Source organism: Ursus americanus, chromosome 13, assembly GCF_024610735.1.
Source record: "Ursus americanus isolate L20-20 chromosome 13, mUrsAme1.1.p, whole genome shotgun sequence".
Taxonomy (NCBI): domain Eukaryota; kingdom Metazoa; phylum Chordata; class Mammalia; order Carnivora; family Ursidae; genus Ursus; species Ursus americanus.
In genome coordinates this window covers 15,608,443-15,625,965 of record NC_142139.1, presented here as the reverse complement: position 1 = coordinate 15,625,965, position 17,523 = coordinate 15,608,443, and the positions used below count along the sequence as shown (strand labels likewise).

The 17,523-nt window shown below is 38.1% G+C and overlaps 1 long non-coding RNA gene across 1 annotated transcript in view; it reads right to left on the bottom strand.

Annotated features, from left to right (window-relative positions):
* Nucleotides 1-981: 981 nt before the first annotated feature.
* LOC148109059 (uncharacterized) overlaps nt 982-17,523 on the bottom strand; it is an 84,526-nt gene continuing 67,984 nt past the window's right edge. Inside the window, exons 2-4 of the long non-coding RNA XR_015726478.1 lie at nt 8,325-8,409; nt 2,469-2,612; nt 982-1,114 (exon numbers count right to left, since the gene is read on the bottom strand). This is a non-coding gene — a long non-coding RNA (uncharacterized LOC148109059). The remainder of the gene's footprint in view (nt 1,115-2,468; nt 2,613-8,324; nt 8,410-17,523) is intronic.

The window sequence follows — 17,523 nt, the reverse complement described above, 5'->3', positions numbered from 1 at the left end:
ATAGTCTATTATTGCAATAAGGCTAGAGAGCTTTAAAAAAAAATCCTGCTGTACCTTTTTTCTGGGGTTGAAACCATTTTTAGAAAGATTTTGCTTCTGAGTTTTGAATATATTTAGAATCACATGAAGGCCTTACACAGATCCTTTAGTTGCATAAAAAAAAATCACTGGTGGCAGCCCATGGGAAAAGATGGCATTGATAATTCACACTCACATAAAGCAGCATTTTGAAATGTTTTTGTCTTTTTTCCTTTTTGTGTTTTGTTCTTAATATTTACATTTTTATACTTTGTTTTCTATTTTTTTTTTATTTGAAGAGAGGAGAGAATATTTCAATTTGTTTTGATGTCTTGCTTGTTTGAAACACACTTTACACTAGTTCTTTAAGAATGTAGCTCTTCACGGTGACATATTATGGTGTTATTAGTAAAGCAGAGGGGCAGTGAAGGAGAGTTATAGAAATGTTTACTTATTGCACATTTCTTCTGATGCAATTCAGCTTATGCAGCTCACTTTTCAAAGTCAGGTATATAGAAGCATTTACTTCACAAAAAGTTTGTCATAGGCACCGTACCTGTATGGATGATATGTTTGAGATTGTTTTGTGATATTAGCTGAATTTTTGCCCTTGTGATATATTCTCTCCTTTTCATGAAGATCAAATTTGCATTGCTAAGTGTGTGACTATGTGTATGTTCTGGAAAAAAATGTAAGGAGAGAGAGAAATACCATAGAATAGAATAGAATAGAATAGAATAGAATAGAATAGAATATATATATATTTTTTCTAGTGGAGAGACCCAGGGTGGCAGCAGAAAGACCCAGAGAGGAAATGAGAGGAGATGAATGCATGAGCTCCTAGGTAGATGGCCCATGGACAGCTTTACAGAAATTTCCATAACTCACATGGCAACAAAGCAGTAGAAATATTTCTTTTTTTTTTTAATAATGATTTTTTATTATATTATGTTAGTCACCATACAGTACATCCCCGGTTTTCGATGTAAGGCTCGATGATTCATTAGTTGTGTATAACACCCAGTAGAAATATTTCTGTATCCCCAGACTGTGACCCAGATTCCGGTGGTCCTGAAAACATTGCTGTACTTTCTTTCTGGGGGTACAAAAAAAATGAACAAATGCAGAGATGAAGAAAGCATTTCCATAGTGACTTGTATGTCCTAGATTGCGCCTTCTTGCAAGTCTTGGCATTGTGAAGGTCCCCCAGCTGAGAACACCCCTACCTCTCAACGCCCCATCCCTGCCATGAAGGTTGGGGGGTAGAGAACAATGAATTGACAAGGTTAAGGAGCTGCTATCCAAGTGGAATTAGGAGTTAAAATAGAAAGTTAGTTGAATAACTAAAACTGAATAGTTAAAATTCTTACACAATTGAATTTGTGGCCTGAGGTTTATACTCATTGTGTATGTACTTTGATTTTTTTTCAACAAATATATCCTTGACACAATTTCTTTTTAAGTGAGTTCTATTTCAAATGCACATAAATGTTAGTACATTCCACGAGGGCAGGAACCATGTTTTTTTCATTCTACACTTTTCCTAGCACAAGAATAGTGTCTGACATATAACAGTGTTCAATAGTTGTTAACTTGAATAAACTCGTTTGAAGAGACAGTTTTGTTAAAATGAATACATTGTATAAAGAACACAATCACTCTCCGATTTATTTAATTTAATTCTCTGCATTGGATTTTTTTTTTAAAGATTTTATTTATTTATTCGACAGAGATAGAGACAGCCAGTGAGAGAGGGAACACAAGCAGGGGGAGTGGGAGAGGAAGAAGCAGGCTCATAACTGAAGAGCCTGATGTGGGGCTCGATCCCATAACGCCAGGATCACGCCCTGAGCCGAAGGCAGACGCTTAACCGCTGTGCCACCCAGGCGCCCCTGCATTGGATTTTCTTGATAAGACACATGCTTAAGATTAGGGGTTTCTTTTTTTAGTATAACAATGAGTAGTTCAAGGTAATATCACAAACTGGGGCTGATTGTACACATGTCCTCCCAGCTCCGTATTCAGTAAGATCATGGCAATAGCTTGAAATCTGCTATGGTGGGACTATTTACCATAGCAATCAGCAAATGGTAGAAATCAGGGTTTCTTAAAAAAAAATTTTTTTTCTCAGAGAGCTAACTGTTAAACATTCAGCAGCACACTACTGGACCTACATCCATTTTTGTCCCAATTTAATATGTATTCTTCTTTTGTAAAAATTATCCTGAAATTCCAAGTGAAGTAGTTAATGATTAATATTGACGAAATACCAGTGCCACGTTACACCCTCTGTTTAATGGGGTTTTTTGTTTGTTTTTGCTTCAGGATCACTTTTAACTCATACAGTTTCAAGGCAGTTAGGGAGATTACACTGATTAGCGTGTTCACAAATAGTTTCAGAAAGCTTACGCCTGATCCCATTCACCTTCACCACCTCCTCCCTCACTTACATTTAGTGCCAACGGCCAAAAAGATCCGACACCTCTGGCAGCTTGGCCTTGAGCAGCCTCTTGATTCAGCAGCTTCTATTCATCCATCACGCTCTGGAGACATTTACCAACAAGGCCCAAATGAAGTGTCGATAATGTCACCTCCTTCGGAGAAATGATAAAAGAGCTGCATTGGAGTCTTTGCGCTTTGATACCTCAGAACAGAGGAGGTAGATACTGCGGGACATATGAAGCTTTTAAATATTATTGATTTAGTGGAATAATGGAGTAGGATAATTCCTAAGAAAATCTGTACCTTAAAAGACAACAGCTGACCCAACACATAGAAAACTTGAGTGAATAGAAATGTCACTAGGGTACCTAAAAGTTAAAAATACACCTTCATTGGCTCTCACGGGAATTAGTTTATAGTTTGCTGAACAGACAAGATATCTTTAGCCATTTGTAACTCTTTTACGATCTCAATCACTTTTATTTTTTTATTTTCTAAAGATTTCATTTTTTTATTTGAGAGAGAGAAAATAGAGAGAGAGAGCATGAGATAAGGGAGGGTGAGAGGGAGAAGCAGACTCCCCGCTGAGGAGGGAGCCCGATGTAGGGCTCGATTATGGGACTCTAGGATCACGACCTGAGCCGAAGGCAGCTGTCCAACCAAGCCACCCAGCCGCCCAATCTCAATCACTTTTAATTAACAAACAGCAAAACTGCGGCTTTATCCCTAGCTTATGTGGCTTCATACAATTTTAGCTACTTTTGAAAGAACATGTAGATCTGCAAAGTCAGGGACAGTATTCTGAACTGAATTAGGTTTCGGAACTGACAGAGCTGGTAACCAGTGCCCAGGGGTCCCACGACCTGGTAATCAAACTAAAAACACGTGCCTTCAAGCAACTCTCTTACTCCTCAGGGATTTGACTGTCAAGAAAGTAGTAACTTTGTGTTTAACTTAGTTGGACAAGAAAACAGCTAGTACACTCTCTACAGTTTGGCCCAGAGAAAATGGAATTCCATCTGAATGTTATCTGTCATTTTGTGGAAAAACAGATAAAGATACAGGTGGAGTGCCTTAAGTCAGTCTGGAAATTGGTGAGGGACACTCCAAGTAGCAATAGTTAAGCAATCTGTCCTCTTGTCTTAAAGGATTTAGTCACATGTTCCAGTAATTACTCTTATATAGCATTCTTATGTGCCAAGCATGCCTCCATGCACTTAACAGATATTAACTAAATCAATCTTCAAACCACCTTATGAGGTAAGTACTTTGTCCTCATTTTACTGATGAGGAAACTGGAGTTTAGAGAAGTAAAGTAACTTTCTCAGGGTCATCCAGTTGTTAAAGGGGGAGGGTGCTTGTAGAAGTGGGACCCACATAGCTTGGCTCCACACTCTGCCTAACCCTTACTATGAATAGCTTTCAGAGCCAAGCAGTCATAATTACAGGGTAGCATTAATAATAACTGCACTTCATCGAGTTGGAATGGACTTTAGAATTAATCTAGTCCATATAAACCTTGCATATATGATCCCTGATCTGTGGTTAAATAGTCTCTGTTTATTCTGTTCTAGTAATGGAATTTCTACTCCATGAAGTAATTAATTATATAATCGGGAAGTTTTAAATTGGAAGATTCTTTATTTAAGACAAAAAGTCTTCTACCTCCCTAAATCTTTCTAGTGTCCAGAGTTTTGTTCTCTGAAGCAAAACCAAATAGGCTGCTCCCCTTCCAGGTGTCAGCCTGGAAGGAGCTACTAAAGGGGGATAGTTTTCATATCTCCCTGTGGTCCCCTACTTCTTAGGGTAAACATCCCCGTATCCTTACAATTCTTCTTTTTATATATATATTAAGACATTTTCTCTTTTATAGTCTCCCTCTTAAAATGAGAATCCTTGAACAGAATGTGAATCTGACCAGGAGAATCTGACCATGATCTCAACTAGGTACTCAACTAGGTACTACTTTTCTATTTATACAAACTAATCATGGATTTTAATCAGTTTTATCATATTTTTTGGTCACATTAAAATGTAAGACAACTAATACCTCCAGGCCTTTTTCATACTAATTGCTGATTTCTATGTGGTCAGGTTTTATTTTTTAGTCCCAAACGCAAAATGTTAAATTTTGTCTTATAGGTTTGGGCTTGGTGTTAAGCTTTGTCAAAACTTTTTTGAATTTTAGAACTTCATGGAATTTCTTAACACCACAGAATTAAGATTTTAAAGTTTGTTTATGATCCTTATGGTCAGGTAGGGGCAGCAAAGGTGAAGAAGTGCCTCCAAGGGCAGGTTTAATCCAGTAGAGGTATTTTCTTTTGTATTGGTGCATGCTGGGACTGTTGGGAAGAGTCAAAATTGTAACTGCAAATGCAAGAGTGTTCATTACTTCCAAGAGCCCTGATGGGAACAGGAACAATGATGTCTTGGAGAAGAGAAAGGCAGTGTTTTTCTTCCAAACATGTCTACTGTAGGGGCCGAGGGCAGGCTGCCCCCAGATGGACCACTTTGGGCGGCCCATTATTCTAAGCTGAAGGCAATCAAGACCCTCCAGGTTCAAGAGAAACATTTGCCCCTCTCTTAACTACAGAGAATAATCTAAGTTGGAGGTCTTCCCCAGAACAAGGGCTAGTAGCATAGATAAATTTTATCCGAGTGACCCATCTGAATGGCAGGGCAAACATCTAATCAGCAAACACCTGCTCTTATCACCCTGTAAAGTGCAGTCCTTTCCTCTGAGCCCCCAGACCCCATCCCCTTCTCCTTAGTTCACGATGACATATACACCTTATTTTGCCTGACTGTCTTTGGGATTTTCATGTCTGTGTAGACTCCCTATTAAATTTTAGTTTATACGCTATTAAATTTTAGTTTCTCCTGTTAATCTGTCTCATGTCAATTTGATTCTTAGTTTGGCTAGAAGGACCCTTGAAGGGTACAGGAATTCTTGCTTCCAGACACTGGTTGTTAAACAATTTGCCATTTATCATATTTCTTACTTCTTTCTTTGATTGGACTCATTTCCAAATTTAGAGAGGCCTGTGTCTGTGTCTTCTATGTTTTAGATCTTATCAGTTAAAACTACAAGGACCCCTCTGAGACCATCTTTTCATCTTCAGGGTTTTCTGGCAGAAGGAAATGATTGATCTCCGCATTTCTACTAGTAGTGCGAAGTTATAGTAATTGAATGGCATTTCCTGGGATGGATTTTCTTTTTCCTTTTGAGGAACTTGCCTCATCTGGAAGCAGAAGGAAAAGGATCTGTTCAGCTCTGTTAAGAGTCCAATCTCTCTAATGCACCACAACATACACCACAGACAGCCAGGACGCTGGTGCTGCTGATGCAGGGACAAGAGCCCCTACCCTAAGAGGAAACCACCCTTAAGGACTTTACACCACCCTGGAAGGAGCCCTCCAGGGTTAATCAGATTAAAACAGCTCGTCCACACACCAATAAAGGCTTCTAGACTTAGAAACTCCCCTGGCAATCCTCTCAGGTCCCCTCCCTCTTTGGGAACTTTGTACTCTAGCATTCAATAAACTTCACTATGGCTCAATAAACTTTGCTTTGCTGCCCACCACTCTTCATCGGGTCTACCTCTTCATTCTTTGAAGAGGCATGACCAAGAACCGCGGACGCTAACAAGATATCCCTTAACAACACTGAGAGTCCAGGAGCCCTGCTCTCCCAATTCTGTTTCTCTCTACGCTGCCACCTTCTGAATCTGTCTTGGTAGCACCCAAAGAACCCACGGATGCTCAGAGTGATGAGGACACGGAATACACGTGAGGTTCAGTGGGGTAGAGTCCGGAGCCGACGACCAAGAAAGAATTCTTGAGGCATCTTTGGTGCAAAATTGGTGGTTTATTAAAGCACGGGGACAGGACCCATGGGCAGAAAGAGCTGCTGCACCAGGGTTGTGAGGGGTGGCTGATTATATGCCATAGAGTTGGGGGAGGTAAAGAAAAAGGGAGGTTGAGAAAATACTTTCATATGTTAAAGAAGATTCACAAGATACCCGAGGCCTTGCGATTGTCAAGTGAAGGTTGTTTTTCCCTCTAGCAAGGCATTAACATTAAGATGGTTGGGAACTTCTGGAGCCTGCAGATTATAAGGACATTTAATTGTATCTACATTCCCTTCCGGAAGCTAGGTTAGTGATAGAAATGCTTTGTTCTTGTAAACTGCTAAGACATTTGTAAACTGATGGAGACTTAAATCTTCCAGGATTGTGGTATCTATAGTTTAACTATTTCTTTGTCCTTTAGGGCAGCCAGGAGTGCCTGAGGAGTGTCACAAACATCCCATGGTTGGGGGGGGGGGTGTTGCAAGGCGTCAGCTTCTGCTTTGTCCTCAGCCTGCCTTCCGTTCCCTCATCAAGAGCAGAAGAGTAATGAAAGGAAAAATGGTCTCTTTTTCATCTTAAATGTACTGTGACTTTAATCTTTTACATATATTAAAATTCACCAAATAGCAGAGTTAAATCAATAATATTGCTATCTCAACAGCAACTCAATAATTAATTTTCTACTGCGGAGACTAAATGCTAAAGAATCAATTCTTATTTATATTCAACTTTTCCAATAACAGGCAAATCTGAAAATGCCAAAACTTAAGGAGAATAATGTAGCAGCAGAAGGAGCAGAATCGTAGAATCATATGACATCATATAATACAGAATCATATAATATCAGAGTTGGACATGACCTCAGAGACCATCCGGTACGACGTCCTCATCAACACAGAAAATTAAGGTCACAAAGGATGTTTGTGTTAATCTTCCAAAAATCAATGGAAGTAAAATTTCAGTGTTTCTAGACCAAGGTTTCTTGGCCTTGGCAATACTGACATTTGAAACCTGATAATTCTCTGTTGTGGATGTTGTTCTGTGAATTATAAAATGTTTAGCAGCAAAGGATAACAGAATATGTCACTCTCAAATATGCCTTTTGGCATAAGGATTAGTTTGAGCTGATTATTTTGAGAAACAACAGATACAGAGGAAACTCTGTAAACAGAGTAGAAGTTACTCTTTTGTAAAGAAAATGTATCCATTGTAAAGAAATCTCCATTTGTGACGGTGTCTCCCTCTCTGTAACAGAGGAGAAGGTTGACTCAATCACAGGAAACTCATCAATGGAGAAGGCACCAATTTAAATCTACAAAACAACAACTTTCCTGTTGTTTACTGTGATTTTCACCTCTCCACAACTGCCTTCCCCAAGCCCCTCTCTTATCTGTAACTGAAGATGGCATTTAAGCCTGAAATGAAGCCACCTCATGAGCTGCTCACCTTTCATGGGTATCTCCCATGCAGACATGAGCTATACATGTTAATAAACTGTTTTGCTCTTGCTAATCTGTCTTTTGTTATAGAGGCCCCAGGGAGGACTAAGAAAGATTAAAGGAAAATTGTTTTTCCTCGTCTTGAGCAGCATCCCTGGCTACACCCACTAGGTGCCAGTAGCCTCATACCAAAGCGGGGACAATCAAAAATGTCTCCAGATATTGTCAAATGCCTCTTGGAGAGGGGTACAAAATTGTCCCTGGTGAGAACCATTGGATATGACATTGTCTAAAAAGGTAAGTTCTGGGCCTTACTCCAAGATAACTTAAGAGGCTAAGGATAGTGTTAATTATGTAAATTTTATAACATCCACAGAATTCTTTGCTACTGGAAATTTGTTCATATTAGCTCTTACCCAACTGAAGTCTACACAGTGATGGACATGAAACAGTTAAATAGCACTGCCCCTGTACTGTATCTTACTAGGGTGTAAAGCATTGTTTTGGTGCTTCCCAAGGAAGTAAACCCATTCTCAGCTTGAATCCCCACGAGAAAGTGAAGCTTCTGGCTTACCAGGATTTAGAAGTCCATTTCTATATAGCTGTCCTTTCAGGGCATGGAGTGTGCTGGTTGCAGCAGAAAGAATCCAGCTGACACACTGTCAGGGAATAGTCGGAGATTAGAGAGCTAGATATAAAGTCCTGCACATGACTTAGCCATTATTGAAGTAGGAAACAAGCATTTCAGGGCACTTTGGAGGAAACTGAAGACTTCTGTTGACATTAGTTAACTTCTGTTGACATTAGAACTCAAAGACTTCACTTTGAAAAGAGCATAAGCAGGGACTGAGAGCAGTAGCCTGAAGTAAGTTGCAAATATCATATTGCAGATACTGTGGAACATCTAAAGACAAAGAAAATACCAGATGAGAAGAGAGACTTTACTCTTAGCTATGGTGACTTGTGGCTATCACCCATTCTACTGGCTTGGTAGGGAGGAGACCCCGATTTCTAGCAGAACCCCTGTAGCAGACTTTTCTGGTGCTCCTGTCACATCGCTTTGGCTTGCTTCTGATGTTAAGTGACAGCTTCGGTGGACAGTTCACTCTCCCTGTCACATTCTGCGCTGGGGCTTTGTCTGTAGGAAATGATTTCCTCCACCCTCATGCAAGTATTAAGCCCCGGAGTGTTGGGGCACTAGACTCTAGAGGCAACCCTCAAAGAATCGGAAACACAGGCAGTGGATCAATGTTCCAGCCTCCTGTCTCCAAGTGGAAAATTCCTGAAGACATTCTGTGGACTTCCCAGTGGAATCAAGGCTCTAACTAGTCACAGCAGTGACCCCTACAACATTCTATTTATATTGGGTTTTCCTTTTACCCTGTCTCATTCTCTCGCTCCTCACTCCTGTTTCCTGGCATCACCTTCCAAAGAAAACACCTGAACCAGAATTCTTGTCTCAGTTCTGCTTACCAAGAAACCCAAACTACAGAGTCTACTGCATGGTATTCATATTCATTGCAAATATTTGAATCCAAATAAACTATATGGTAAAAGGTATCCCATTCTCATCCGTGAGTTTGGGTTCATTCATTTGTAATAGTCATTTTGTTATTCTATATATGACTTAATTAAAGAACTCCTTCTAATATTGTTATGAGTTAGTACCCAGTACCTAGTCAAGATTGTGACAAAATTTATTTTTGTCTGGGTGTGCTACACATTCAAAAATAATCTCTTGATATTAAATAAGCTTTAAGGATAAACTAAGTCTATTCCCAAATTCTTTAGCCCAGAGAAGTTAAGAATTTTAGTACTTTATATTAAGGCATATGGTTGGGAATGGCCTCTCAGATTATTTCCCTTAATCATTCTGGAAAAACTGGTGTCCACTTAGTGAGGAAAGTGACTTCCACGTTATTCCTTGAGAATGAAAAGTATATGTGAAAATCAGGCTGTCTTTAAAGCACTGCCTAACAAATTTAAATATTTTTTCTCCCAACAATTATATTTATATCATTCAAGTATTGTACTAAAAAATTGTACTATTCTAGACAGAAATCCTGTGTGTTGGAGAGGGTAGGTATAGAATTGTTGAGGAAGAAGATGAGAATAGTTGCAGCTCAAGATCTCCTCCCTCTTAGGAAAGTCTTTGAACCTTCAGGGGGATGGATAATAGAAAATGGACAAATGACAAACTCAATGCTCAACAGCACAGTGTCTGATCAGAGAAGTTACAGAATTGCCTTCCATGGAGCCCTTCGATTTAAATCTCCAAGAGTCCATGTCTTTGCCTTCTGTCTATATCTCTCAGTACCTTGCCCAGTGCATTACATCTAGTAAGAGCTAGCAAGACTAATGCCTAACCTTATCCAAATCGTGTGGCACGGTTCTAAGAACTTTAATCTATTAATTCTTCTAATAAGAGGTACTTGGTAAATATTTTAGGATATTGAATAAACACATAATAATATTTACCTACAATGTTTAGGTAAAATCTGAAGCAAGTTAGAAAAATCAGTTCAATGAATTTTTGAAGCCTGTGCAGCTCTATAAATGAATTTGTCAAACAACACATGCTAGATTGCATTCTTGTTTCCTCTATGGAAAGCTGAAGGGACTCCATTTTACAAAGTCTCCATTTCTGCTATTGTTCTGCTAGGTCCCATTTACTTGCCATATTTTGTCTCTGAATAAGCCAAAGAAGCTACATTCCCACTACAAAGGGGAAACAAGAAAGTTAATCATCTCTGAGTTTTGTCCTAGGCCCCAGACACCTGATAACACCTAAGGAGAACCAGATCCCAAACATGTTCCAGGACATTAGCTTCAAACAAACTTCAGCTTATGTTGGCATTAGTACCCCTACCTTTGGTAATTTATGGAATAACACCTATTGTTCACCTGACACTCACCTTTGATCAGACCCTACCTTGGACTCCTGGAGGAACATATACCGTAGACCCTTTCCTAATATAAACCCATAGCCCCGAGCAACAACAAAACTCATTCTCCTTTCCTTTCGAATCTCCCAAACCCTCCATCTGCTAATCTCTACCTGTCATTTACACTATTGAATAAACTGTTTTCGCGTTCTTTGGCTCACATTTGATTTCTATCCTGTGTGAAGCCAAGGACCCTCTTGGCTGGTCCCGTGGGACTTTCCCCTGGGGTCTCGGACTCAGCTTGCCTGAGTGTACTTTTCAGTGTACTTTTATATTAATAATATGTTTTGACTCCAAAACAGATGAACATAGGGGAAGGGAAGGAAAAATAAAATAAGATGAAAATTGAGAGGGAGGCAAACCGTAAGTGACGCTGAACTCTAGGAAACAAACTGAGGGTTGCTGGCGGGGGGCTGGGGGGGGGGGCGGGGATAACTGGGTGATGGGCATTAAGGAGGGCACTTAATGTAATGAGCACTGGGGGTTAAATGCAAATGATGAGTCACTAAATTCTACCCCTGAAACTAATAATACACTATATATTAACTAAATTGAATTTAAATAAAGAATAAAAAATTGTTTTGGCTCTCATTTCTACCCTCTCTGTACTCTCTGGAAGGTTCCAAATTTCCCGGGCAGCCAGTGTTCTAAATTTGAAGCTGTTTCAATTGCATTAAACCCAAATAAGATTACAATGGTCACCAGTAGACTGGGCTTCCCTACTTTCTAAGTTCAGTCTAGTCATGATGTCTATGGTTAGAAGAGAAGATGGATATGCAACCATATCCTTTATTATTTACACTGGTTCCAACCAGTTAGCGCAATAACAGGTAAGTGCTTTCCCAGGTTCACCTCACAGCACGTCTGCAATTCCACTATCCTGTATACTACTCAGATTCCTTCTCTATTGACCTCATACTTCACTTCCTCTAACTCCCTTGCAACTCCTCCCCAAATCTTTCTCCAAAGTAGATGATGTATGGCTCCACCTCTAAACTATTTATAAATTACATGCATTTTTTTTCTCACTGTAATGTCATTACTGTGGGCAGCATGACCAGAAATGATGCATGCTCAGTTTAGATTCTTTGGACCCTTTTCTCCTTTGGCCAAACTTCAACTGAGTACTTGGGTCACCTCACTTCTGGGGTCACGAGAATATAAACTTTCTGCAGTTTCTCCTTCAACATCTGTTCTTTCCACATCATATTGGCGACCTGTAACTATTCCTTTGAATTCTTTAATTTGGCACATTCTTTTTCTGCAAACTAACTGATCATTTTCTTCTTCAAATACAGTATAAGAGTCTCTTTTCAAATTTCTCCTTTGAGAAATACTACCCTCTCAATGGTAATCTTAGGAACTCTCTGTTTAAAGGAGTTCACCGATGTTCATCATGAAAAACAAACGAACAAAGAAACAAAAACAAAACATAACTTAGTTTATGTCAACAGCTAGTATGACATGCCTACTGATTCTTGATTAAAAAGGAAAATCTGTGTGCACTTTCCAAAGGATATTTAGACCTGCTGCTTTTTTATTGTGATGGGAGCAAATGAAATAGATGGTGACCAGCTGTTTCTTGCGGAGTCTGTGAGGCTAGAAAGATAAGAAACAAATTAAACTGAAGCTTGGAGTGGTTTAGGTTCAATGTCAGGAAAAATTTCCTGTGAATAAAGGATGCAAAAAATTGGAATGGATTTCTAAAGAAGATAGATAACTCAACATTTTCTGGATGTCTCCCAAAATGGAATAAATTTGCCCTTGGATAGTTAAAATAATATCCTATTATTGTGATATAATGCATCAAGATTCTTTCCACGATTGAGATTCTTTCACCCAGTTTTGGAGAAAATGAAACATGTAGAGGAGTAGACATTGTTGCAAAATGACAAAATAGCATTTTAAAATAAAAATTTACCAGATTATTTCAAACTAAGTTAAAATATGATTTGATTCTGGTTAACTGCAATTTAACACATAATTTTAGCTATTTACTAATAGGATAAAGATAATTGAGATAAACTCACTCTTAAGGAGCTCTCTGAAACATGCTTTTATTAGAGCTTTTAAGGAAAGCTACGGTAGAAGAGGTTAATTCTTACTGCTATAAGATTTGGGAAGTCTTCATGGAGAAATTGACTTTTGAGCTGGTCTTTGAAGGATGGACAATACTTTGGTGGGGAGAGTTAGAGCAGAGAGACATTTTTCTTTTAAGGGATCAGAATAAATAAAGTTCTGGAATTCATAAATGTTTAAACGGGGTGGAGAATATAAGTATGGAGCTAGGGAAGGACGTCGGAGCTGATTAAAAAAAAAAAAGTCCAAGCAAGAGTGTGACACTCCAATTCTTTGTCATAGAGGCATCAAAGTCCAGAGAGTGAATGGTATAGTAAGAACCATGGTAAGGATGTAGCTGGGGAAGTGCAGTGGCTACATTGGAATTGCTATATTCAGAGCTAATTTATCTTGGAAAATTCATTTGAGATGAAATACGAGAGAGATTCTAACAAATAGTGTCATTGGAAACCCCTCACACTGCAGTGAACTTCTTGGGAGTGAATCCTCCAGGCCCAGGCAAGCCACTTAGCTGTTATGTGGAGCAAAGACAAGTACTTCCCACCAAGACCCACCCAAATTACAAAATCATGAGCAAATAAGTGATTGTTGTTGTTTAAGGACTCTGACTTTTGGGGTGGTTTTTCATACAGCAATGGATAACCAAAACACAAATATATACTTGTTTAATATGAAAATTACATAGGGTTATGAACTTTAAATTTGGAGCATTAAAATGATATTCTCAACCCATGATTATTATCATCTCGCAAGAAGGAAAAACTTTCACACCAAAACTTTAACACACACATACACGTACACACACGCAGAGAAGATAATCGCAGACTAGAGGCTAGTTCTTTAAATTTAGTAACTTCAATTTCATAAAAAATTCACAATATTCGCTTATTTTTCTCATTTTTTTCTGTATTTACTGAAATATCATGAAGAACTCATACTTGGAAATTGCTGCTCTACCCTCTCCTAGGACTGTTCCAGAAGCAGGATATCCTTATTTTTAAAATTCGAATGACTTTTCCTGAGAAAAGATTTATCTTGACCAAACCAACAGCAAGTCCTTCATTTTCTGAACTGTAGTTGTTATCATCAATGACTACCACAAATAGATAAAAGACCTCACTAGCAAAACCCGCAATTTGGATATTCTTGTTGATGTCATCTGCAAAATTTGGGTACCTATATCTTTAGGGATACAAAACTATTGAAACAATTCATGGATCAAAGATAGGGTATGGCTGTGGATGGGAAACATTCCCGCTTGCATAACAAGGTCTTGGGCCTGCCTTGATCAAATGTTCCACACCAGTGACAGGCATCCTTCAGTGAACTGGAGGACAAATCATCTTCTAGATTCCTCTCCCTAGGATAGGGCCTGTTGGGTGACACATCTAATTTCTTGCTGCCCAACGCTGGTTGGCAAGATGCATGTACATTTATGCTGTGGGTCTGAGGTACCATCTAGTCACTGGGCATCACTCATAAGTTCTCAGTAGAATACACAGAAGTCAGCTGCGTGTGTCATTAATAGCTCCTTTCTACATCTTCCAATGAAAATAGTAGGGCCTCTACGTAAAACTTACTGATTATTCAAGTTATTTTCACGATCGCCTAACATATATTAGAGTGGTATGGGTTGATTATTATGTTTTAACATTCAAGCTATTTTACTCCTCACATTTGTTTCTAAACATGTCATAATTTTTGAAATAGAAAATTTTCCCACCTGCTTGGCTGTGGAAACAGTTTGCTTATCTCTGGCTTCTTGTAGTAATTTTATAGAAAGTAAAAGAAGGCAAAAACAGTTTGAATTAAATGCTAAGGGATATTTTGATAAAGCCAACATAAGAATGCCTGAAATATGATGAAGTAAATTTCTTTCTTTGGCTCATTTTAAGTATAATTGTAAGTTATAAATGTAACCTTAAAATTTACAAAGATATCCACAAATATATTTATATTAAACATTGGACCTGTGATGTATAAGTGCATTTCCTGGTTTGAATAAAGCAGCTCTAGAGGACTTGTTTGGGACAATTGAGGGAAGTTGAATATTACCTGAAAATTAAATGTTATTAAGGAATAACTGTTACTTTTGTAAAGTGTGATCACGAAATAATGGATTTAGGAAATACTCTGATTTTTCAGGGATGTATATTTAAGTATTTAGGGGTAAAATGTCACGATGCCCATAATTTGTTTTAAAATATACTTAATTTATGAAGTAATATGCCAAAATGGTTACAATTATTTTTTTAAGATGATGGTTAAATATTTATTATGCTAGTCTCTCTACTTGTCTGTATGTTTTTCATAATAAATATGAAAAAAAAGATACATGTATTATATGCTTGCATTTTCCTTTCAGGGAATATGATGGAAAGAATTCAATAAATCTTGAATTGTACTTTAAAAAATAGATGGTAATCCTGAAAGAAACATCTCCTTTAGAGCGTATAAGCTTCCTATCAGAAAGGTTCTCTCTAACTCTGATTCAGTCCTACTTATTTATCTTCCTAACTACTGTCCATAGACACACTTCCAGCCATCAGAATAATTTTGATATTGTCACAATCCGAACCCCGACAAGCACAAGATTCAAATTTTATTTTACTTAATTTGATGAGTTTCAAATGTGTGCACTTTGATTAAGCAGGCGATTTAGAGAGCAGATAATGGAGCTGACACAGCCTTCTGAACTAGGAAAAGCACAGCATAATTGAAGTCAGCTAACAGGATTTCCAGCAGGGAATGATTGCCCCGAGTGTGTGATCTGATTTTCTTTGATGTTTGTATTACAGTAATAGCATTAGCAGCGTCCCAAACAACACTTAATGAAATTTTAGACTTGCTATACGTGAGGGCTCCTCTGTCATCAAACTTGGCTCTTTTCCATACAATTTCTTTCAGGTGAACTAGCTCAACCTGTGGGGAAACCAGGACAATATAAGACACATATCAGCTTCAAATTCCAGACAAAATATCCCTGCTTTTAAAAATAATTCTATGTGCTATCCTTGGCCTAAACCTGTGTGGATTTTGAAGTAAGGAAGTATCTAAAATAGTCAAACACAGAGAAGTAAGGAATAGAATGATGGCTGCCAGGAGCTGACTGGAGGGGGAAAATGGGGAGCTGCTAATCAAAGGGCATCCAGTTTCAGTTGTGCAAGATAAGTAAGTTCTAGAGATCCGTTGTACAGCATAGTGCCTATAGTTTACAATTTTGCATGGTACATTTGAAAAACCTGTTAAGAGGATAAATCTCATGTTAAGTGTTCTTATCACAATAAAAAGAAGAAAAAGAAGGTGGGTAGATCAATATCAACTGGGCATGAGTATACGAATAATGATTGGGTAAGTCCTGCTAATGGCTGGTGGTGGTGATGGCAGCTTAATGTACAAGGAATAGTGCATTTCACATTTCCAGGAAATTGCTTATATCACCTTAAAGGTGATTTAGAAATATAACAAATGTTAAGTGCCATTTAAGGAATCTAGGATTCCAATTACTACTTGTAATTTTATTAACAGTGAGTCAGTAAAGAAATATTGAACTATGTCTTTAAAAAGCTTTTCAATGAATAATTAACACTCACACAGGGAAAGAGAGTTGTCATCCTGGCTTCATTGTCATACAAATTTGGAACCTGAAAATGCATCTCTCCCTGGAAATGTTTGAAAAATGAAAGAACAGGCTCTTGCTTTCCATAACTCATGCCTGACTACTAATCCATATGACTGAACTGTATGTAAGTACCAAGGTTAAAATCCATGTCTAAGATTTTCTTGGTTTGATGGAAAGGGTTTTGTTCTGTGTGTATAATTGGAAGAAAGGTCTTGGTTCTTAGTTCAGAACTAAAAACGGGGGTAGCAGGGTGGAGGAGAGTGGTTGTCTATGGCTGATGGATGGGTCAAATACATGTATTAATGATTGCATAAGCTAAAGTTACACTGAAACTAACGAGTAATTATAAGAAATTAGTAAAAGTAGGCAATTATTGACAACTGACAGCAAAAATGAGAAAGGCATTTGACCAGTTATGACTTCTACCTAGTTAGAATCCATTTTAATATGGTCCCACGTTGCAGAGTTTCAAGAGACACCAGGTAGATGAAGATTCTGTATTCTGATATTTGTGATTATCTACAATTTTTATTAAAGGCACTTCAAACAGGTCACTGAATAAAACTCAGGTAAATGTTGTTGCTCTCTTGTGGCTGTTTGATTTTGAAGTTCAGCTGGGAGAATGATGTAGTCTAGATTTCAAAATGTATAACATATTTCCATTCACTACTTTTTAAGTAGTCTTTTTAAGACTATTTTTAAGTCCTTTTAAGACGCTGATTCCAAACTCAATCACAGGAAAGCAGTTAATTTGGAAGTTCTGAAAATCATTTTTGTTTTCCTTCTGTTGAGATCAATTACCTTGTTGTGTATAAAATTCAGGTTCCACAGGATTTATTAGCTAAATCAGAAAGTGTGAATATAATGTGGATGATGGCTTATTTAGGCTCCAACTAGAAGACAGAAAGATTATAAAATCACTTCAGAATTTCACTCATTTTGGGGCCAACATTTATTGAGTCCCTACTAGAGCAAAGGCTGTGTGTGCTTGGTTGGCCTTCTCCAGTGTACAAATAGAACAGCAGGAAGATAGTCCTGGCCTCCAGGTGACCTTAAGAGATCAGTCCATTAATGACTGGCAAATATTCAAAAATATTAATTATTTAATATTTTTGCTAAGTCAATAA